Source organism: Neomonachus schauinslandi, chromosome 13, assembly GCF_002201575.2.
Source record: "Neomonachus schauinslandi chromosome 13, ASM220157v2, whole genome shotgun sequence".
NCBI lineage: Eukaryota > Metazoa > Chordata > Mammalia > Carnivora > Phocidae > Neomonachus > Neomonachus schauinslandi.
This window is the reverse complement of record NC_058415.1, coordinates 62,315,364-62,326,897: the sequence shown is the minus strand read 5'-3', so window position 1 is coordinate 62,326,897 and position 11,534 is coordinate 62,315,364.

Sequence of the window (11,534 nt, the reverse complement as noted above, 5' to 3'; positions counted from 1 at the left end):
TCCTTTCAGAATCTTCCTCTTCCTTTACTGAATTAAGTCCTTTTGGGTCTCTGGTTATGCTATTTGTAGTGAATCTCTATTATTTTGTTTGTCCACAGTTTTGACTCTTCTTCTGGGAACATCATTCACCCCTTTGGGCAAAATGTTCCTTATTGCCCTTTAGACAGTTGATTTGGATGTGAGCTGCCATGTTCTTTTGACAGACTTTGAACCTGACCACAGTTGATGGCTGAAAAGTGGTCAGAACTCATCATTTGGAGTTTTGAACTAGGGACCAGAGAAAGCATGGTCTGTTCTTTGATGGTAAAGCTGAGATGAAGTATGGTAGCTGTTGGCAGCCAATTTCCTCATCATATACTTGCAGTTGGTTTAAAAGAAAAAAATAAACGTACAGAGAAAAACAATGAAGAGACAGAAAATCCTGGTGGGACTCAGGTTTCTGGTTCCAAAGTTGCTTATATTCAAGTCTGTTTTGAGGTCCACCTGTAGTCCTTCTCTTCTTATAACACCAAACAAATACATTTCCTCTTTTGCCTAATCTAATTCAAGCTGGGTTTCTGTTACCCTGCAACCTAAAGAGTTCCAGCCATTCCACTTTCTTCATCTCTTTCTCTATATAATCTGTTTGATTCATTTTATTAATATTCTTTTATTAATGTCCTTAAGATATTAGATGACATGCATAATAGCTATTATTTCATCAAATAAATTTTATTCAGTAAAGCAGTGGTTGGCTTTATGTCCATTCCCAAGTGTTCCAACTATATAGTGTGAACAATTCCACATTATCATTTAAGCTATTGCTACTCATCCACAGGAAGTTTTAGGGTCCATCTTTCTTGTTGCTCTCATATGGCATTCAGCTCTATACCAGCAGTTGTTGGTGGCTCTGCTCCTATTGCTGAGTGTGTACTGAGTATTCAAAGTGAGAAACATCATTAGGAAATCAGATAGAATAAGTAATATGATTTAAGAATAACTAGAAGAGTAGTCTGGAAGGGTTGATCCACATCTAAGTTTGGTCAAATTTTGTTCTCTAGAAAACAGGAGACAAATACCTTGTCTAGAGAACTATGCAAAGATCTAGAAAAAAACCTAGAAAACCTAAAAAGACCTAGGAAAAAAGGTTATAAGCACTGATTTATAATGGATGGAAGTGGTATATTGTTTTATAGAAATGTATACATAGACCAGGGAGTTTAACACTTATCTAGGAGTTTGGCACTTGTATATACCTGCTGTATATACAGGTTCAATATGAAGAGGAGGAGGAGGAAGTTTTAATTTGTTTGTTTTAAAAATAATTTGGTAAAAAAATAGGTTTCAGTTTTTTTAAAGGGAAATTAAGGTTTTTATACTAATATGATGACAAAAATGTGACTTGGGCTACACGGTTCATGTATCTTTATGGGATTAAAAGAATTCATTACCTTGGATTTTACAAAAGACATAATAATAATAAAAATAAAAGCAACCTAATAAAAATGAGCAAAATATTTGAACAGATACTTCACAAAGGAAAATGTACAAATGGCCAATAAATAATAAAGACATGAAAATGTGCTCAATATCATTAGTCATGAGGGAAATGTAATTTAAAACCACAGTGAGCTAACATTTAATATCCACTAGAATGGGTAATGTTTAACAGTCTGTTATCACCAAATGTTGGAGAGGATGTGGAACCACCAGAACACCCATTTATTGTTGGTAGGTGAGTGTGTAAAATGGTTTCACCACTTTGGAAAACACTCTGAAAGTTTCTTAAATGGCTAAGCATACAACTTCTTTATGACCCAGCAATTCTACTTTTAGGTATTTACACAAGAAAAATGAAAAAAAAATATCACCACAAAAACATTTGTACAAGAATAATGTACAGCATTAAAAAAAAAAAAACTGGAAGCAACCTAGGAGTCCATCCATTAGAGAATATTAAAAAATGAATACTACTGGGCAATAAAAATGAGAAACTACTCATATACACAATGACATGAAAAAAAACTAAAACCCCAAAACACCAAAAAAAGCTATACTAAGTGAAAGAAGTATACAAAAGAGCAAATATTTTGTGATTCCATTTATATGAAGTTCAAAAACAAGCAAAACTAGTTTATACTGTGGTTGCCTCTAGGGGAGTTTGGGCTGGGATTGACAGGGAAAGAACAAAGGGAACTTCTTGGGTTAACAGTAATATTCTATAACTTGATAGGGGTTGGGATTCACAGGTACACATGTGTCAGATTCATCAATTATCACAATATTTTTGCATTTCACTGTACATAAATTTTATCTCAAAAAGAACTGCAAACAAATATTAAGCTCTAGTTAATGATGTGTATGCCAAAGTATTTCGGGGGAAGTGTTCTGATATTGCAAGTTACTTTGAAATGCATAAAAAAATAAGATAGAGGGGGGCTAGGAAGATGGCGGCAGAATAGGAGGATCCTAGTCCCACCTTGTCCCACAAATACAACCAGATGACTATCAAATCATCCTAAAAACCCCAGAAATTGACCTGAAGACTGGCAGAACAAACTCCACAACTGAAGGTAGAGAAGAGGCCACATCGAAGAAAGTAGGAAGTGTGGAGATGCAATTTGGGAGAGAAACAGATCATGGCTGCTGCAGAAGGGAGCCATGGTAATGGAGAAGGGTGAGAGATAGACTAATGCATAGGGGAACACAGGGAAAATGATTCCCCATAACAATTGCTTGGAAGGTGAGAGGTGCCAAATTTTGTGACTTCTGGCAACCAGCAGGGCTTAAAGCCTGGAGGCAAGGAATAATATAGCAGAGAAAAAGGGTACAATAAACAAAATGAGAAACATACTTGATGGAATGAACAGCAGAATGGAAGAAGCAGAGGAACAAATTAGTGACCTAGAACACAGAGTTATGGAAAATAATCAAACTGAACAAAAGAGAGAAAAAAAGAGTAATTCAAAACAAGAATAGACTTAGGGAACTCAGTGACTCCATCAAATGTAGTAACATTTGTATTATAGGAGTCCCAGAAGAAGAGAGAGAAAATAGGGCAGAAAATTTATTTGATGAAATAATAGCTGAGAACCTCCCCAATCTGGAGAAGGAAACAGGAGATCTGTGCCTCCAGATCTAGGAGGCACAAAAAACTCCCATCAGAGTCGATAAAAGCAGATCCTCACCAAGACATATTCTAATTAAATTGGCAAAATACAGTGATTAAAAAAATTTTTAGAGGCACCTAGGTGGCTCAGTCTGTTAGGCATCCAACTTGATCTCAGCTCCCAGGTCTTGATCTCAGGGTCATGAGTTCAAGCCCCACATTGGGCTCCACACTAGGTGTAGAGCCTACTTAAAAAAAAGAAAAAGAAAAAAAAATTAAAACAACAAGACAAAAGAAGATAGTAACTTACAAGGGAAAACCTATAAGGCTAGCAGGAGATTTTTCAGCAGAAACTTTCCAAGCCAGAAGACAGTGGAATGATATATTCAAAGTGCTGAATGGGAAAAATCTGCAGCCAAGAATACTCTATCCAGCAAGGCTATCATTCAGAATAGAAGGAGAGATAAAGAGTTTCCCAGGCAAACAAAAACTACAGGAGTTCATGATCACTAAACCAGCCCTGCAAAAAATATTAAAGGGGACTCTTTGAGTGGAAAGGAAAGACAAAAAATGACAGTATGAAGATAGGAAACACAATGGCAATAAAAATGAACATTTCTGTAAAAAATCAGTCAAGGAACCCCAAAAATAAAAGGATGTAAAATGTAACAAAATATACCTAAATGTGGGGAGGAGAGAAGTAAAGAATAGGTTCAAACTTAAACGACCATCAACTTAATGTAGACTATTATATGTAAAAGAGCTTATATACAAACCTAATGGTAACCATATATCAAAATCCACTAATAAGTATACAGAGAATAAAGAGAAAGAAATCCAAATATATCACTAAAGAAAATCAGCAAACCATGAAAGACAGGAAAGGATCAGAGAAAATCTTCAAAAATAACTACAAAACAAATAATAAAATGACAATAAATACATATCTACCAGTAATTACTTTGAATGTAAATGGACTAAAAACTCCAATCAAAAGACACAGGGTGACAGAGTGGATTAAAAAAAAAAAATGACCCATCTGTATGCTGCCTACAAGAGACTTATTTTAGACCTAAAGATATCTGAGGTTTGGAAGTGAGGAGATGGAGAAACATTTATCATGCAAATGGATGTCAAAAGAAAGCTGGAGTGGCAATACTTAGCAATATTTATATTGAACAAAGTAGACTTTAAAACAAAGACTGCAACAAGAAACAAAGAAGAACACTATGATAATAAAGGGGACAATCCAACAAGAAAATATAAAAATTGTAAATATTTATGCACCCAACATAGGAGCACACAAATACATAAAACAGTAATAAGCATAAAGGAACTAATCAATAATAATACAATAGTAGTAGGGGACTTTAACATCCCATTTACATCAATGGACAGATCATCTAAACAGAAAATCAGCAAGCAAACAGTTTCTTTGAATGACACACTGGACCAGATGAATTTAACAACTATATTCAGAACATTCCATCCTAAAACAGCAGACTACATATTCTTTTCAAGTGCACATGGAACATTCTCCAGAATAGATCACATATTAGCCCACAAAACAAGCCTGAACAGATTCGAGAAGACTGAAGTCATACCATGCATGTTTTCTGATGACAACATTATGAAAGGACAAGTCAACTGCAAGAAAAAATTTGGAAAGACCACAAAAACATGGAGGTAAATAACATGCTATTAAACAATGAATGAGTCAGCCAGTAAATAAAAGAAGAAATAAAAAAGTACATGGAAACAAATGAAAATGAAAACACAATGGTCTAAAACCTTTGGGATGCAGCAAAAGTGGTTCTAAGAGGGAAGTTTATAGCAATATAGGCCTAGCTCAAGAAGCAAGAAAAATACCAAATAACATAACCTTACACCCAAAGGAGCTACAAAATGAACACCAAACAAAACCTAAAACCAGCAGAAGGAAGGAAATAATAAATATTAGAGCAGAAATAAATGATGTAGAAACTAAACAAACAAACAAACAAAAAACAATAGAAAAGATGAATGAAACCAGGAGCTGGTTTTTTGAAAAAAAAAAAAAATCGATACACCTATAGCCAGACTTATCAAAAAGAAATGTACCCAAATAAATAAAATCACAAAATGAGAGAGGAGAAATACAACCAATACCATAGAAATACAATTGTAAGAGAATATTATGAAAAACTATATTGGACAATGTAGAAGAAATGGATAAATTCCTAGAAACATTTAAATTACCAAAACTGAAACAGGAAGAAATAGAAAACTTTAAAATACTGATAACCAGCAAAGAAATTGGATCAGTTGGGGTACCTGGGTGGCTCAGTCGGTTAAGCGTCTGCCTTTAGCTCTGGTTGAGATCCTGGGGTCCTGGGATTGAGCCCCACGACAGGATCCCTGCTCAACAGGGAGCCTGCTTCTCCTTATCCCTCTGCCACTCAACCTCCTTGTGCTCTCTCTCTCTCTCAAATAAATAAATAAAATATTAAAAAAAGAAATTGAATCAGTAATCAAAAAACTCCCAACAAACAAAAGTCCAGGATTGAATGCCTTCATAGGTGAATTCTACCAAAATCTAGAGAAGAGTTAATACCTATTCTTCTCAAACTATTCCAAAAAATAGAAAGGGAGGAAAACTTCCAAATTCATTTTATGAGGCTAGCATTACCCTGATAACCACCAAAACACTCCTGGGTGGCTTGGTTGTTTAAGCATCTGCCTTCAGCTCACGTCATGATCCCAGGGTCCTGGGATTGAGCCCCGCATTGGGCTCCCTGCTTGGTGGGGGGCCTGCTTTTCCCTCTCCCTCTGCCACTCCCCCTGCTCGTGCTTGTCCTCTCTCTCTCCCTGTCAAATAAATAAATAAAATATTTTTTAAAAAGACACTAAAAAAGAACTACAGGCCAATATCCCTGATGAACACTGATGCAAAAATTCTCAACAAAATACTAGCAAATCTAATCCAACAATACATTTAAAAAAATCATTCACCATGATCAAGTGGGGTTTATTCCTGCATTGCAAGTGTGGTTCAATATTTGCAAATCAATCAACATGATACATCACATCAATAAGAGAAAGGACAAGAACCATATGATTATTTCAATAGATGCAGAAAACGCATTTGACAAAGTACAACATCCATTCATGATAGAAACACTCAACAAAGTAGGTTTTGAGGGAACATACCTCAACATAATAAAGGCCATATATGAAAAACCCACAGCTAACATCATCCTTAATGGGGAATAACTGAGAGGTTTTCCCATAAGATCAGAAACAAGACAAGGATGTCCACTCTCACCATTTTTATTCAGCATAGTACTGGAAGTCCTAGTCACAGCAATCAAACAAGAAGAAGGCATCCAAATTGGTAAGGAAGGAGTAAAACTCTATTTGCAGATGACATGATACTATATATAGAAAACCCTAAAGGCTCCACCAAAAAGCTATTAGAACTGATAAATGAATTCAGTAAAATCACAGGATACAAAATCAATATATAGAAATCTATTGCATTTCTATACACTAATAATGAAGCACCAGAAAGAGAAATTAAGAAAACAATCCCATTTACAATGACACCAAAAATAATAAGATGCCTAAGAATATAACCAAGGGGGTGGAAGACCTATACTGTGAAAAATTGAAAACACTGATGAAAGAAACTGAAGATGACACAAAGAAATGGAAAGATATTCTATGATCATGGATAGGAAGAACAAATACTGTTAAAGTGTTTATAGAACCTGAAGCAATCTACACATTTAATGCAATCCCTATAAAAATACCAACAGCATTTGTCACAGAATTAGAATAAATAATCCTAAAATTTGTATAGAACCACAAAAGACCCCAACTAGCCAAAGCAATCTTGAAAAAGAAAAGCAGGGGTGCCTGGGTGGCTCAGCTGGTTAAGCCGCTGCCTTCAGCTCAGGTCATGATCCCGGGGTCCTAGGATCGATCCCTGCATTGGACTCCTTGCTCTGTGGGAAGCCTGCTTCTCCCTCTCCCACTCCCCCTGCTTGTGTCCCCTCTCTCGCTGTGTCTCTCTCTGTCAGATAAATAAATAAAATCTTAAAAAAAAAGAAAAAGAAAAAGAAAAGCAAAGCTGGAGACATCACAATTCCGGACTTCAAGATGTACTACAAAGTTGTAGTTATCAAAGCAGAATGGTACCAGCACAAGAATAGGCACATAGATCAATGGAACAGAATAGAAAACCCAGAAATAAGCCCACAACTATATGATCAATTGATCTTCAACAAAGCAGGAAAGAATATCCAATGGGAAAAAGTCCTTTCAACAAGTGGTGTTGGGAAAACTGGACAGCAATACGCAAAAGAAACTGGGAAGATATTTGCAAATGACATATCCAATAAAAGGTTAGTATCCAAAATATATAAAGGACTTATTCTGCTCAATACCAAAAAAAAAAAAAAAGAAAACCCAACAACAAAAAACAAACAAACCCAAATAATCCAATTAAAAAATGGGCAGAAGACATGCACAGACATTTCTCCAAAGAAGACATCCAGATGGCCAACAGACACATGAAAAGATGTTCATCATCACTTACCATCAGGGAAATGCAAATCAAAACTAAAATGAGATATCACCTCACACCTGTCAGAATGGCTAAAATCAACAGCACAAGAAACAATAGGTGTGGTGAGGATGTGGAAAAAAGGAACCTTCATGCACTGTTGGTAGAAAAGCAAACTGGTGGAGCCACTGTGGAAAACAGTATAGAGGTTCCTCAAAAATTTAAAAATAGAACTACCTTATGATCTAGCAATCACACTACTGGGTATTTACCCAAAGAATACAAAACACTAATTCAAAGGGATACATGCACCTCTATATTCATAGCAGCATTATTCACAATAGCCAAATTATGGAAGCAGCCCAAGCATCCATCAGGTAATGAATGGATACAGAAGAAGTGGCATATATATACATAAAAATGCATATGGCTGTATATATGTTTATGGCTGAATAATATTCCATTGTGTATATATGTATATATATTAATAAACTATAAAAAGGAATAAAATACTGCCATTTGCAATAACATGGATAGAGCTAGAGAGTATAATGATAAGTGAAATAAGTAAGCCAGAGAAAGACAAATACCATATGATCTCACTCATATATGGAATTTAAGAAACAAAACAAATGAGCAAAGGAAAAAAAAGAGAGAGAGAGACAAACCAGGAAACAGACTCTTAACTGTAGAAAACAAACTGATGGTTACAGAGGGGAGGTGGGTGGGAGGATGAGTTAAATAGGTGATGGGGATTAAGGAGTGCACTTGTTGTGATGAGCTCTGGGTGATGCCTAGAATTGTTGAATCACTGTATTTTACACCTGAAACTAATATAACACTATGTTAACTGGAATTAACATAAAAACTTTAAAACAAAAAAAAATAAGATAGATTGATGGATGGGTAGACGGATGCGAAGATGGGTAGATACGTGATAAAGCAACCATGGCAAAATGTTAATTATAAAATCCAGTAGGTATGTGTATGGATGTTCACTGTAGAGTTTTTTCAACTTTTCTCTATGGTTGAAAGTTTCATGCTAAGATATTGGAAAAAATAAATAGCAAAATGGAAAAAAGAGGACATCAAATATATTAATGAGAACTGATTATATATTACTAAATGGATTATATATACTTCATTAAACAACCAGCTTAAACATAAATGTGTTACCACCACATAATAAATTACAAATAATATATAGGGCTGCCTCAAACATTGCTGATTTGAAATAGTGATTGTTATCTCAGAAATATATTTTTTTTAAAGATTTGTTTATTTATTTGAGAGATACAGAGAGATAGAGAGCATGGGGTGGGGGTGAGGTGGGGCAAAGGGAGAGGGAGAGAAAGAATCTCAAGCAGACTCCCTGTTGAGCACAGAGCGGGATGCGGGGTTCGATCTCACGATCCTGAGATCACCACCTGCTCTGAAACCAAGAGTCTGGTGCTTAACTGACTGTTCCACCCAGGTGCCCGCTGAGAAATATTTTTATATAAAAATACTATGTAGTCATTGATACATATAAATTCATTTAGTTTTAGAAATTAAATAATCCTCTAACAAATGTGTTTTGAATACTGAAGCATGTGCTGTCCATGGTCTGTTTGCTCTCAGATCCATTCCTTGGCATTCCCCTGATTTACTCTGTGTCACAATGGGGCTGACCTGGCAGGATCTTTTCTCAGGCTCCTCTGTCAGCTGGGTTACAGCATGGGAGGTGTAGACAGGACAGAGAAGAGTAAGAAAAAGGAGAGCCCAGGGGGTTTCTCCTCTTCTGGGCCATGGTCAGCATCCTCAAACATAGCTGCAGTCTTCTCTGTGACTTTAGTTCTCATCAGCCATGCCTGCCATGGTCTCTGCTTTTCCCAGTGACCCTAAACTCTGGGCACCCATATCACTACCTCCTTCTTTTGTCCCTCCAGCCTATGGATGGTAGTGGCTTCTTGTTGGGAAGCTCTTGAGTCGCTTCACTGTGCTCTTTGACTTAGGGGCTCTTCTGTTACTTGTATAAAGAATTCTCTGCGTTGAATTCTTTCTCCTTTACTACTTAGAATGGTCCTGTTTTCCTGATTGATCCCTGCCTGAAGTATGTAATCTTCATAGAGAGGGATCATGGATGGAATGTTTTTGGTTTTTTAAACTGAGGATGGCCATTTCCTGAAAGAAGGTAACAAAGAATGAGAAACAGAAGTTTGCCTGGGAATTGTGGGCCGGGGGTGAGTCTGAACTTTTCTGGCCCTGAAATGAACAGGGACATCCAGACCACAGAATGCAATGGGAACAAAGAAGTATATACATAGTATATGCATAGTATGTACAAAGTGTATACATACATTTATTGCCGTTCTGACCACTATGGTAATACAGTTCCTTTAACTGGGATGGAGTGCAACATATTGAGATCCATCAAAGGCTCACAGCTAGAGCCTGTGAGTGGGACTCCCCACCCTGTTTGCTTGTTCTTTCTACTGTGTTCTTTCTCTTTCCAGTGTTGTTTCCACTGTCTCATTCTGATAAAGAGATTTGATGCACGGGGACTGATAAAGGTGTGAAAGTGGACATGTCGGTATTATGCTGGATGTGTAAAATGCTCATTTTCTGTAGTCTTGATCTGATCAAGGAAATAAATGATATAAAGCAGCAGTCCAGTAGGGCTTGCTGGAAATTCTCTCAAAATGGAGGGGGTGAAGAGGACAGGTTCTGTAGCCAGACTGCCTGGTTCCAGCCTTGGCACTGCTGGCTTTCGTGTGTCCTTAGGCAAGTTGAGTAACCTCTCTGCCTTACTTTCTTCATGCCTAAAATGAGTGTAATCACGGTACCTACTTCATAGGGTTTTTGTGAAAATAGAATGACTTAGAACATGTAAAGCCTTTAGCACAGCTCTGGATACTCCGTGAATGTAACCATCACCATTATTAGGAAGGGCATCAGAAGCTTCACCGCAGCCTAGGAGGAAGTAATCAGCAAATGTCTGTAACAGGGGTGGCAGGACATGATGGCCACAGGCATGTCATAACTTCAGGGACTTTGAAGGGAGGGAAGCCATAATTGCCAGTCTATGATGTAGGAAATGTGCCTCCCTTCATGGGACCCCTGTGGTAATGACCCTCTTCAGCACTGATACAGTTCATGCTCCCTTTCCCAGGAATGCGTTCCACTTAAACAGTTCACTTGGAGGTGTAGTTACTCCTTACTAGATTTTGGTCGTTTTGTTTGTTTTTTGTTTGTCCCCCTTACTAGATTTTGGAGACTCCCTTAGCTAGGAGGGCAGTCTTAATCTAGTTCTAGATCCCCTTCTCAGATTTCATAGTAAATACATATCTTTTTTTTTTTTAATTGTGGTCACCCACATTCAAATTCACTTCCTATGTTTTTGGAATCTTGATTGAGACTTGGGGAAAAGCAGGGTCCACCCCAAAGTTGAAGCCAAAAAGTCAGTGTTTGTTTTCTTCCTTACAGCTTGAGTTTAGGCTGGCTAGCTTCAGTTGTAATAGTCTCCTGCCTAAGAATTGGAATGTGTTGAGTTACCTAAAGAAGCAGGGTCAGTTTAGAATTTCTTGTGGTGGTGGGTGGTGCCTGTGGCATCCGGCATCCAGCTGTGGTTGTGTCCGCAGTTTTAGCAGAGTTCCCTAAGCTGCAGGTGGTGCCCATCCAACATTCAGTGGTGATGGCTTAACACCTAACCAGGCTTTTCCCAGCATATGCCTTTGGCAGTGGTTCTGGTTACCTATATTTTCCTGGCTTCTGCTAATATTTTGAGCCTACTTCTTCAGTCTTTGTGTTGATGCTATGAATTGTCCAGTAACTTTTAATCAATTCATTTTTTCTTAGTAATTAGCCAGGGTTGGCTTTATTGTTTGCAACCTGAAACTCTGCCCAATGCACTGTTTTTTT